Here is a 13,222-nt window from a genome sequence, read left to right on the forward strand (position 1 = left end):
GCCCGCTGCGGATGCCGCGGGAGCAACGCTCGGGAGTTGCAGCGAGTCCGCGTCCTGCCCGTACTTTTTGGTTTTTGAGGTGTTTTGCGCCGCACGGTGCACATCAAACGCCGGATGCATCAGCTGGACGTGTTGCATGAAGTGTTAGGCTTTTAAGCGTTTAGACGGCTTTTAAATAAACCAGCCAGTGTTTAAAAAAAAAAAAAAATAAAAATTAAAAAATAGATGCGTGATACTTGTTCTTCTGGTAGCGTTGTAAGGTGGGGGGAAAAGCTTTTGTCCGCTTAAGTAAAGATAAGTTTTTGGGGTTTTTGACAAACAGTAGAACAGCATCGCTTTGAAAATGCTTGCACACAGTTCTGCTGTCATTTGAATGTGCTGGTTTGTCTTGCTGATCTTTAAAACATCGACTCTTGTGCTCCGTAGAGTTGTATAAGGCTGCGATACCGGCTGTCGTCTAACGTGTCTGTACTTGGATGTAGAGCCGATAGTAAATGCACCCTCAAGAATTTCTTCAATGAATCCGTGTCTCCGCCTCAGCCAAACCTCTATGCATGTGGATTGGCTTTTCTGGGGTTGCAGCTGTCAAAGGAGGCTCCATGCCTTCCTGATTGGTTTTCTCACTTGACTGTTGATATTAAAAGGAATCCTCTGTCTTACCATTGTGGGTTTTTATTTTGTTGGTTTGGGTTTCTTTTTCCCATTTCCCCCATTGCTTTACGGTGCGTAGTGCACTCTGATCAAAACTTCCAGTACTTCCCGAAGAGTAAATTTCTGCTAGAATCCGGGAGCGTATTTAAAAGCAACAACAGTGGTGCTAACGAAGCAACCTTGGAGACTAATTTGATTTTCTCAGTCTTTACAGTCTACTTGCAGTGCCGTGTTTGCATCTAATGTTTATAAAATATGGCTTATTTTTCAAAATTATTGTTATGTTTTGGTAAGTCATGTTTTAAATAAACTTGTTCATGGAGAGTTGCTGTACGAGTTCAAGCAAGCGAGCTGCTTGTGGACTGCTTAAATGATCGTGAAGATTAGATTTATACTTCGGTAAAACTTCTTCAGTGTTGTACTAAAACGCAGCTTTTCTGTGAGAATGAGGTTTATTCTCCGTGCTGAAGCGTGGCTATATTTGATATATTATGTAATAGTCTCAAAATGAAACGGTCATTGAAGCAGTATATAAGCATAGTGCTAGACACACCAGCCAGACAAGATTATAAACTGTACTATTAATAGTTTGTTTAGATTATCGCCCTGTGGTGACAGTTTCATTCATGGAGTAGCCCTTTTCCCAGTGTTGCACAAAGAATTCTTTAATGCGAATTTTTGTGGTGATGGTATGTAAAGCCCTTCTAGGAAAGGCTGTTGTAGATGATAGTAGTAAAATATGAGAGCTATCTAAACAGCTTTTATTCATAGCAAATATAGCTATGATTGTTCTGATGTGTTTTGAAGGGAGTTTTGCGGGGGAGAGAGATCCCCATATTCCTTCCTGACATCTCCATTCCATGAGCATCTCAAGGCCTTTTTTTAGCCCAGACTTTGGCTGGGGGTGCATCTTGTGAAGGGTGTTTGAACCACGGGGGGAGCTGATGATTTACGTGTGCTGTACAAAGACACAAAGCTGACGTTACGCTGGCCTCCGCGTGCTGCTTTCCCTGCTGTGCCACCCGGTGTGAAGCCTTGGTGAAATCAGAGAGGTCTTGTAGTGCCGTGTATCGTGGGGGCAGATGTCATCTTCTAGGTCTGACTCTCACTGAGAATAACTATGTATTTCCAGATTTGCGAGGTTTAAAATGGGTAAGATTGACACATCTGTCTGACCTGTTCTTTACAATCTAGTCTTGTACTGCAGGCATATGATTTGCTTTGTTCATGATTGATACTTTGTAGATACAAAAATGCAAATTTTGGTCCATTTGTTTTAATTTTTTTGTGTGTGTGTGGTTTTTTTTGTTGTGTGTTTTTGGTTTTGGTTTTTGTGGTTTTTGTTTTTTTGTAACTGGTACTAATGGTTGGAACATAGAAAGGTTTAAAGCCTGGGGGGACTTAATGAATATCACTCATTTCTACTACTATTACTGAAGTTACTTAAACTGTGTATTAAAAAGCCTTACAGTCAGTGTAGTCCCAGTGGGCAACACCACACACTGCTGGTCATCCCACTACAAAAGAATTATACTGCCCAGTTTGTCAGTATGAGCATCTTTATTTGAGTTCTCTTTTGATTTGATCTTGATGAATATTCCGGAACTGTTTCTATTTAAGTATCTTAGAGATTTATATCCACTTGCAGTGGTTTACGAATCAGCAGCTCATTTTTCTCACTTGGAGATTCCAGCTGTGGAAGAATTAGGCTGCTGGTCTGTAGCATGTTTATGTTACAAGTGTTTATAATTTACTCTGAATTAAACCTGAGGAAGAAAATTGTGTGGGTTTGTTTTTTGTTTTGGTTTGTTTTTTAAACTCGTGCAAGAGAGAGATTGCTCTTAAGCAAAAGCAGGAAGATCTCCTTTTGTGAGCCTCAGAAACTGAGCAGGAACACTCCGTATTGTTGTTTTTTTTTTTTTCTGATGAGTAAGAGTTGTATTTCGTAATGCTAATGAATTGTTTTGGCTAGAAGGGGGAAAGTTGCAGAACAGATAAGCCCTGGTTTTGTTTCTTATCATGTAACTGGTTTTTTTATTTGAATACATATTACTGGAGATTGCCGAGTTGCATGTTGTGGGGGGAAAAAGTCGTGCTTAATAACGAGGCAAATTCAGGCTGAAGGCTTTCGGAAGTAAATGGACTTGAGTTGTTAGGAAGCTGAAAGCATGGTGCTAATTTATGATACTTAGATTGGCCGGTCAAAGCTATCTGAACGCTCATCTCAAAATTCATGTTAGCTGTAAACGAACGTATGTTCAAAGTCAGACATCCCATGGCAAGGCTAAGGTTATAAAGGAAAAAGTGCATGAATAGCAAGTTGAGGACATGGTTTAACGTATTTAAAATGCTGACAGAGTACGAATGAGAAGTGACTCTCATTCTCAGCCCTTGAATGATCACCTCGGGATAATCTTTCGCTGATCATTAAATGCAGCATTCAGTTTTGAGTATTTTGACAGGCTGGAAGTAGTAAACTGAAGACATTTTTTCTTGCTTTCTCTTCTGTTCGTACTCCCTCTATCCCTTAGTTCACTCGGTTGCTATTGTAACAGCGAAAACTTGAAGTGTTCAGCATCTGGCTTTCAAGGCATCCTGGAGCTAGCGAATGCTTCTGAAGCAGCGTATTCATTCTTTTAAAGCAGGAAGCATTAACTCTGCGCAAGTCACGGTTTTTTGTTTGCATATTTTTGCTGATATGGTATAACATACTGAATATTTTTGCTGATAACAATGAACGAGAAGAGTTCAGTCAGGAGGACTTTGAAATACATGCATACACACAGAGATATCGTTAATTTTATGGCAATACTTGCTTTTCTTTTAAAAATAAAAAAAAGTTTATGTCCCAGTCCTACATTCACATATTCTTATGCCTTAATTTTTTTTTTGTGTGATTTCCATTTATAAGATCAAATAACTGTCACTTAACCTTTTCTTGGAGGGCTTCATCCTGCATGTGTGAATGTCAGCACGTTGGTATTGGTTGGGGACTTCAGGAGTGCTCTGCTTTTGCCCCTTTTGTCTGTGGTTGAAATGGCACACACTTTACAGACTATGTATTTTTTTGTATATTGTATTAACTGTGTCCTTTTTTTATAAGGAGATTAATGGAGTTCGTTTAATTGTCCACATAAAGGCAAATAGTCTCGTTTGATACCTATTCTACGCACGGGAATGGTGTTGAGTGCATCTGCGCTACCGGCTTGCTTTCTGCAATCGGAGTTTGGAGATCAGTGCTCGTCTCCCCTGCTCCACTCCAGACACACAGTCACATCTTTATTAGGAAATATAAGTCTTTTAAAGCTGATTTTGTATATGGAAATGTTGCAGGTAGTTGTTTTCATAGCATGAATAGATTTTTTTTTTCCTTTTAATCCCACCTTAGCAATAATTATTTATACTAAATTATAATTGTTAACCAATAGGTGCCTTAAGACAATTAGCTTAAATTTTATGACGATGGTATTTTCTTTTAGAGCGAGGTGAAATTCTGTTGTCAGTTGTGCTGTTGATATCCATGACTTCTAGGAAGGTGCTTAAATGAATGCAGTTGAGTATTACAGACCTGCATAAAAAGTGTAAGGTTGGAAGGGACCCTGGAGGTCACCTTGGCCAACCCCCCCCTGCTCAGGCAGGGCTGCCCCAAAGCCTGTTGCTCAGGTCCATGTCCAGATGGCTTTTGAAAATCTCCAAGGTGGGAGGTATCAAATGTGTGAGGATTTATTTAAGCTGTTGATCAGAAGTACCTACCTGGTACCGTCTGATGCACTCAAGTTTAGGTTTAAAAACATGAATGTGCATAAATGACTCCCCATGTGGACAGAACCTGTTCTAACTTGAGGTTTGTATGTCGGATGTGCAGTCATCACCTGTGGTTGAACCCTCAAAGTTGCTTACAAATTAAGGGGCTTTGTAGAACAAAGAAGCAGCCGGGACACCAGTGTGTAAAATAGAAGGTCAACAGAGGTTAACTTTAGTTCAAACCATGCAGATATTCTGTAAAACAAAAATTCCTCAAAAAGACTTTATGAAAGTTTAACTAAGAAACTCAAATGATTGTACTTCCATGTGAAACTAAGTGGAATCAAGACAGCAGACTTTCCTTAGGAAAGAAATGGGGTTTTTTGATGAGAATCAGCTGGCTTATGTGTGTGGGAAGTGTAACTCCCAGTAGAAGTTTATTTCTGAGTTTGAGTTTAGCACCTTTATTTACTTACTTTGGGTATGTTTGGAGACTGCTGAGATTTCTGATGTATGTTTGGTAGTAGGTAGCGTAAGGCTGTGTTCTAATCATTATTCATGGAATTTTAAGCTTCAGTTCTGTTTGAGACCCCTTCCCCTGCCTTCAGGTCCTCTATTTTTCTCCCTCCCTTTGAGATCCATTGCATCATGCAGTGATGTCCCTCAGAAGTGCATATTTCAGCTCCATTTCCCAGCCATTATTTGAGTTTTCAGCTGTGATTCTCTCTCCTCCCTGTGCTTTCACCTGCAAAATATTTTTGTGACTAACAGAAAATTCCTTTCAGTCCACTTCCCGTTTGACAACTGTATATCAGACTGTAGGCTGGATTGTGTTAGCTTGGTGCTCCAGTGGGGATGAAAATAAGCTGTTGATGAATGTGGACGACATCTAAATGCTAGAGTAGCTGAGCACAGTTAACTGGTGAACTCTTAAAGTGAGTAGCCGTTGTTTTCATTTGTTGTGGCTGTATTTATGTGGCCAAAGTTAAACAATATAAAGATTTGCTCATAAGTCTCAAACTCACAATCAGTTTACGAGGGCTTATCACATTAACACCTATCAGCTAACCTGTAACAACTGCTTGTGACTATAGGCTTAGCCTGTGACAAATACCAAGTAGTTTATCTTGGAGCGCGTTTTTAAGATATGTCTGAGCCAGCCTAACTGTGGTCTGCAGCTAGTAGGGGTGGTCTGCTTTTCGGAGTGCCGAGGCCCCACTGACTCGATAACGGGAGGGAAAAGCCCACCATGGAAAAGTTGAGCATTCTGTACTTTTAGGAGAAGTGGTAGGAGCTCACAGGGATGGAAGACTTGGAAATGGAGAAGCATGAGAGTACTAGGCTTTTGGTGTCATCCTGAGGTTAGATGGGTTCAGCCATATCTTAAAACCACACTCTTAATTTAGATAAAGTTGCATTTTTGCTGCAGGCTAGAGTCGTATGCATGGGGTCAGTTAACACCCGTCCACAAAACCTGCCCTAACTTGTTTGGGTGCCTGAGTCCCTAGCAGAGAACAATGGTATCTGCATGGACGTTAATTGAGTCACACCTCAATTCATTATGCAGGAACTTTCCCTTATAGGTAGGTTTCTTCAGGATGAGGTGTTATTCTGTGGTGAAAGCTTAGGAGAACACTTTGACATCTGTCTGTGCTCTGTCTCTCAGCTCTGGAACGTCTCAAATGCAGGTAGCAATTTTTCCTTTTCCTTCAATTTAAGAAAATCTCAGAAATACATTTCTTGGGGCAGCTTCAGCTGCACTTTGAGTTACGTGGTGCCAGATTTCATATTGCTCCTGCTTGGCAAAATTGGGCAGTAGTCAGCTTTGTACAATTTCTCTGTTGATTGAGATCAGTTGAGATGTCCTGTTCAAATAATTTAGATCCACATACGTTAATTCTGTTTATATTAGTTTTAATTATTTTTTTTTGTAAGAAAGATAATTTTATTGGTGCTAGGCATTCAGAATGTTATTTGTATTTTTTTTGCCAACAAAGCTAATCAAGGAAGTGTAAAGGCGTCGTTTAACAGTTATATGCCTTAGCATATTTATTGTTCTAACTGTTCAACTTTTAAAAAGATAACACATTTAATATTTACATAAACAAAATTACAGTTAAATCTTAGGTGTTGGAAAAGCCATTGGTGGTAGAGGCTAATTGTAGAACTGAAATTTCCGTAACAAGTAGAGAAGAACTGAACCAGAACTGAATTACTGTGTATGAAAATAATTCTGTGATACTAAAAGTAATATCAACATAGACTGTCATAATTTGGCATTTAATGTTGACTAGTTCAGAGTCAAAAAATGAAGTATTTTGGAATATACTATTTTAAAGTTTTGATTTTAATCCATTTTGCAAATTCCTTCTTGTTAATATGTGGTAATCGCCGTATCGTGTGACTGAAGGTGTTGGCTTAAAATACTGTCGCTGTCCATAACAGAACTGCTCTAAATAGAAGGAAGCAGAAGTTTGCAGAAAAAAAAAAATCTGAGTTCTTATTTTTCCTAATTGACTTTGGTGCAATTCTAGTTGTGATTAAAACATTTATACCAATGAAATGCCTGATTCTTTAAGGTGAAAGGAGAGATTGCCACACCTGATTATCTTTTTAAAAAAAAAAAACCCAAAACAACAACAACAAAAAAAAACACCCAAAAAACCCCAAAAACCAAACAAACCCCCCCAAAAAAAAAAAAACCAAACCAACACCTTATTTCTTCAGAAATAAGCCACTAAGGAAATGCCTGGAGTAAGAGTACCAGGCTTTATTAGATACAGAGATTCCTTTGGTTTGTTATTATTTAAATGCACACTTCAGAGTGGAAAGAGCAGGAGAGCTGATACCAGAGTTGTATCCTCTCAGATACTTGGCAAAGAAAAAAGTCATTCCCCACTGGTAAATGTGTGAGGGCAGAACTGGGTTGCTTTTGTCTAATAGACTTATTTCTCTGGTCTTTGAAGTTTGGTGTGCTCAACACCTCACCAATACGTCTACTTCAGTAGAATTTTTCTCCGTAAGGTATTTTCTCGTGTTTATGTCATCTTAAATGGCAAGAAGTTAGGGCTTACACAGCTTGCCTTGTGAGGCCGTTCTCCAGTTTGTTAGATGTTGCTTTCCCATCAGTTTTCCATATCAATAAACCGCTGTTTTCTCCATTTTTATCTCATCATGTCCCCTGTGACACACGCAGTGATTCATGTACATATCACTTCTTAGCTAGCATATTTATAAATGTTTCTTGCCCCCTTTTTCATGGTTGTTTTCTGTTGTTTACATTTTAGTCTATAATTTGGTTTTCTTAGCTTTCTGCCATTTTATGGCTGCAGCTCATACTTTTTATCTGCTTGACCAGTTTGAGTTGCATAACAAAAACTGTTTCCTCTTTGAAGCGTCCTGGTAATGTCCGATTCCCCTGTGCTAAACTTAGATACAAACAAAATACTGGATGTCTTGCAATGGTATCCAATGACTAGATAAGTAAGATAGAGAGACACTGTTATTACAGAAAGTTAAAAATAATAATATATTATGTTTCTTAAGTTAAAAGTGTTTGAGTTAAAATGGACTTCTGTAGTTAATTTTTAATAATTTTAATTCTTATCAATTGCTGTATGTGCACTTGTGTGTTTAATTGGGGTTTTTTAAGCCTTTTTCTAAGTTGTCCTACCTTTAGAACCAATCTCTGGTATCTCTTTTTTTATTATAATATGATGGATTTCTGTTTTGTTCGTCAGGTTTTCAGCACTCCAGGTTTCATCACTTTGGTGAGGACATTTGTTTTTAAAAATTCAGTAAAAGACAAATTCCCTGGTATTGGTGTGCATACCTCAGTTAAATAAAAATCCGTAGTAAGAACTCCGGATCTTACTCCTGGGAAGAAAATGTGACCCACAAGTCAGAAGGTTAAACACATGGTGCAGTAAGAGAGGGAGAGGTACCGTAGGCAACTTGTTCTTGAATGTGAAAGTGATACTTGAAACTTTCCAGGAAACTGCATCGCTGCTGAAGATGAAATTAATGGGCTCATTTGGAACCCAAACTCCTGGTAACTTAACTGCAGCGCTGAGGCAGTGAGTTCTGCTTCGAACACAGGAACTGATTCCTAGTGCACGACGTTCATCTAAGCAGCAAGGCACGTTCATGCCTCCTGCTCTTTGGCTGCTGTAACCAGCCTTTAGGCTTCTGGTAGGCACCAGCAAAATGAGACCCCGCGTAACCTGTGTGACACGAGCAAGAACGGAGGCTTTGCAAGACCAGATCTTTAATAGTAAGTTACCACCGTTTCTTGCCTAGCAAATGGCGTGGAGAAGTAGCCTCAGACGTCTTAGCCACGTGAGGCTCTTGGACAGCTTCAGGCGAGGTTTCAGTGCTGGGGCTGGAAGCCCTGTGTGTTGTTACGAAGTTGTTGGGTAATGCAAATCTCTAATTGTGGGGTGAAGCGAGACAGCAGCCGCCACTGTGCTGCCTTTCCCAGGTCCTCGTGGCCTCCTGGCAGGGAGAAGGATCCCATCGGTGTGTGTTAGCAGCTTCTGTTGGAGAATTTCCAGCCTTCCCTCCTAGTGACTCTTCCTCCTCTCCTCTGTGAGGTGCGCAGGTTTGTGACTTGTGGTCACGCAAAGGTTTTGATCCGTGGAGCCAGGAATTAAATTAGTTCATATTTAATAAAGAGGAAAACTAGTTGTTGTGGAATCTCAGCCTTTTAAAATACATTGTGGGGTTAATTACATGAAAAACAAGAGAGAATATTTATATATGTAGATGTATACCTTTCCATCCCTGTTTGTCTGACGTGGGACAATCAAGCTATGCTAATTGAAGCAAACTGTAAACAAAATAAAAAGGAATTCCTCAGATGCAATTTGTTAACAATCTTCTGCCCAAGGTTGCATTTGTTAGGTGGTGAGCGATACAAATGTATCTCAAGGAGCTGATGAAGACTGCTTTCTGTGTCTTTTGTCTATATTTTGCAGTACTTGTTACAATTCTCTCTTAAGGTCGTGCAAAGGCATCTTGGGAGGAAAAAGGGTCCTGCTTTTCAGGAAACACACATTTCTCATAAAGTACCATATTCAGCCTTTCCAAAAGGAATTTTTAATAATGCAATTTAATTGTTACACTATAAAAATAATTCTGTTTTTAATAACATATTCAAGTTTTGGCAGACTGGAAACTTGCGTAATTAAATGTAGCTTTAAAATACAGTGCTCTAAGGTTTTTTTGATGTTTCATAAATAGTGACAGTTTTGTCTCAAGGATATGTTCATAAATAGCAAACAATTGTTATTTATAGGAATGACGAATTGCTCGTGTTCTCATATGTTACTGCTGTCCCACACAGGGTAATATTTGGGATGTCTCCCTGTCATTTTGTGTCCGTTATTACATAGGATGATTGAAATTGCAGTGTTTGCTTTTTCTGCATTAAACTTATTTAGAGGTTTGGGGTTTTTTTTAATCATTTGGGCATTTTTTTTTTTATGCTGCAAGGTTAACTAAAGAAACACAGAAATGACTGGGATATTCTCTGGTCATGTCACTTCCCCTATACCTCCATTAGTGTCTCATGGGCTAATTTCCACTCTTATTGCCTGTAGTCACTTTACAGTGCTTAAATTGGCTTTAGTCAGACTGTTAGAGAGGAAATGAAGGAATTCAGCTTTTTTTTTTTTCTGGTCCAAATTGGATTTTCTTCATTTAGATACACAGCTCCTGTGCAGCCCTGTCTATGTAGACACAAAGTCATCCAAGGATGTTGGGTTCAGTTCGGTGGTTTTGGTGGTCCTGCTGCTGTGTGGGTTCAGCCTCCCATCAGCATTCTTGAGATAATTCAGGTGATTTGTGTGTGATCAGATGATTTGTATGTCAAGTATTCACAGTGACAAAAGGGCTTATCCTTTGGGTTTGAGGTAGCAGTAGCATAGCTTTGAAATTACAACTGTTTAACAACTGGAAAAGGGAAGAAAATGACAGAAAAGTGGAATTATTTTTTTTTTTCTGCCCTGTTGACATATTAGTTCACTCACTTCCAAAATAATAGAGTGACTTTAGAGTAGATATAATCAAGATCTTAACCCATTCCAGGGACTTCTGTCAATTTTTAGGATAGAGTAGTACAATGTGATTCAGTTTGCTGCCACCTCCTTCACTGAGTCGTCTAACAGCAGCCTACCATTACTACGGGTGGGTTTGGCCTGTAGTCATAATTCGGCAGTACGGAAGGCAAGTGTGCGATGAGTGGTTCTTGTGATTACTTAGAAAAAAAAGAGGGGGGGGGGGGTATCACATTAGAAAAACATGATATGGCCAAAAGTGAAACTGAGAAGTGGTTCCATGAGCCTTTTCTTGTACGGAGGTAATCCCATACCTTCTCCTGCTGCTTGCGGGTTTTCTTGAGCTTCCTTCCACTGAGAGTCAGAAACCCCTTAGGGAAACCGAGAGGAGTTTCAGTCCTGTAAAGCAGTTTTGTTTTGGCTGCGCTGGTTTGAACTCGGTACGTGAATTTTTGTTGTTTGCCCAGCGCTCTGCATTACTTCATAACCAATACAGCCTTCTAAGGGGATACCACCTAGCAAGAGGAAACGTTACTGAATAGACTAATTCTCCATTGGATCAGTAGAAAATAATCTATGAGCAACTTTGCTAATTCACTAAAACGTTTGCTTTTCAAAATGAAGTGGAAATGAAGCAGTGAGTTTCTCCCAAGGTACTCAGCGCTGCCTCAAGGGTCAATATGGCTGTGGGGCACCAACAGGTTTCCTGCTCTGTGTATGGCTCCTTATTTCAGGTAACTGTGTCCCATCACAGGGTGGGGGGGGGGAAGAAAACCAGCTCTGTAGGTATCTTCCCCCCACTGCTTTATTTTTTTTTCCTTCTTAAGCTTTTCAGCTGCTTAGATCCACTTTCAGTTACGATGGCATAAGAGCAAGAAGTCAATCGAACTTCAGATAATTGATCATCATTTGAAAAAAAGTAGTGTTGCTAGTGAACTACTAATGGCTCAAGAAGAGGTTCATCCTCTTGGTGTTGTGGAGACGAATCCTTCTTGATAAAAAAATATCAAGCTCTTTCTGCACTGAGGAGTATAAATATTCGTTGGCTATGTGTTTTCTGGCAGTTAAGGATTGAAAGGGTTAACCGCAGAATAAAACAAAAGACGGTGCTTGAGTTAACACTTTTATCTTGGAAATCTTTATGAAAACCCAGAAATCTTTATAAAGAAAAAAAAGGGGGCATATGTGCACAGAGGAAGTAGATAGATAGGGCTGTGGCTTAGAAGGGGGAGAGGCTCTTGATCAAAGCAGCTTTTGAGCCTCATGATACTTTTTTTTCTGTAAGTGTTGTCAACAGGTGTGGCTGAGACTTTGCAACATGAGTCTGCACATTTCAGATTAAAATTCTATACTTTTTTCTGAAACACTTTTAAAAATAAAAGTGTTGATTAATTTGATGTATTTCCTAATACGAATATAATATTAAGCAAATAGGATGTCTACGCTTTAGTAAGTTTTTCTTGTTTTCTTTGCTTTAATTCTCTTCTTGATTGCAGGTAGATTGGAAGGCTGACTCTAGGTTGGCCTTCAAATAGCTTATTTTGAGTAGGTAAAGCTGTTAATAAATTCACTTTTCTCTTCCATTATTCTAGCTGTAGAGTTAAAGCCATCTACCTTGTTAAGGGAGATGATTTTAACAGCTAAGCTGTGCTATGTTATGTTTTGTTTCCCTTAAGTCTCAATAACATCTGTCATTAAAGTCTACAGTGTTGCAAATACCTAATGTAAATTGTGTGACCCGGAGCTCTGTTGTGCAAGGACTGGCAAAGAGGAAATTCTTTCCTTAAACAGTGTCACAGTAAATTGTAATTTGTTTCTCCCTCACAGGGTAAATGTAAATATTGGTAAGTGAATAAAAGTGAAATAACCTTTAAAAGAGTTGCAGCATCGCTTGTGTGATATAGTTTTAAGGAATAAATAAGGGAACAGATACATTTAGTCCTAAAGGTTCATCTTCTAGGGTGTCTGTAGCCAATGTGGAATTGTTCATTGCAGTTCCGTAATTAAGACTGATCAGCTTTTCAGTGTGAAGATGGTATTCAACCACAGGCGTCTCTAACCATGCTCATCCAAAAAAACCTAGCACGTTTATTTAAAGTATGATAGATTATGTCAGAGAGAGTACTATGGGGGATGGTAACAGGGAACTTAAAGGGTAAGGAAAAAACCAAACTGCTGTGTAGGATCCAAATGCTGTCCTTTGCAGCAGCGGGATAGAAGGGAGTGTATTGGTAAATGTAGTTAAAAAAGGGGGGGGGCGAGGAATGTTCAGTATCGATCACTGTTTCCCTTAAAGCCTAAAAAAAAAAATCTTTAGGAGAATATTACCTGTTGACTGACTTGTATACATTATTGAACCTTTTTTCATAGTGAAGGAGCTCCTGGATAGAAAGTTGAGAAAGAATGCAGAACCTGTGGTATTTCAGGGGTGAAAGGACATAGCAGTGAAGGTACCTTGCTCTGATTCAGGCTTTGAGCCTGGTTCTGAACACGTGCAACCAAAGCTAAGTGGTTTTAGGTACCAGCTTTGTAGGATCTTTTTTGGTGTTCCCCTCCGAGGAAAAGTTGAAGCAAGGATTGTGGTGCCTCAGTATGGGTTCAGAGGCGTGATTTTGTCTTGTTCTGAACTAAAGCTGGTACTTAGTCTCTCTGTCAGCCCTGTTGTGAATGGCTATCAAGTCATTTGGACTGGAGCTTGGAAGGTGGGGGTGTGAGACTGCTAGGGTGCAGTGTACTCCTCTGCGCCGCTCGACATGGAACGGGTGGATTCC

At 39.5% G+C, this 13,222-nt stretch overlaps 1 protein-coding gene across 1 annotated transcript in view; it reads left to right on the plus strand.

Moving 5' to 3' along the window:
* The window catches only part of EPC2 (enhancer of polycomb homolog 2), a 54,593-nt gene that overhangs the window by 580 nt on the left and 40,791 nt on the right, over positions 1-13,222 (plus strand). The gene's annotated exons all lie outside the window — the stretch shown is intronic.

This window comes from Egretta garzetta, unplaced genomic scaffold, assembly GCF_000687185.1.
Source record: "Egretta garzetta isolate BGI_Z169 unplaced genomic scaffold, ASM68718v1 scaffold208, whole genome shotgun sequence".
Taxonomy (NCBI): Eukaryota; Metazoa; Chordata; class Aves; order Pelecaniformes; family Ardeidae; genus Egretta; species Egretta garzetta.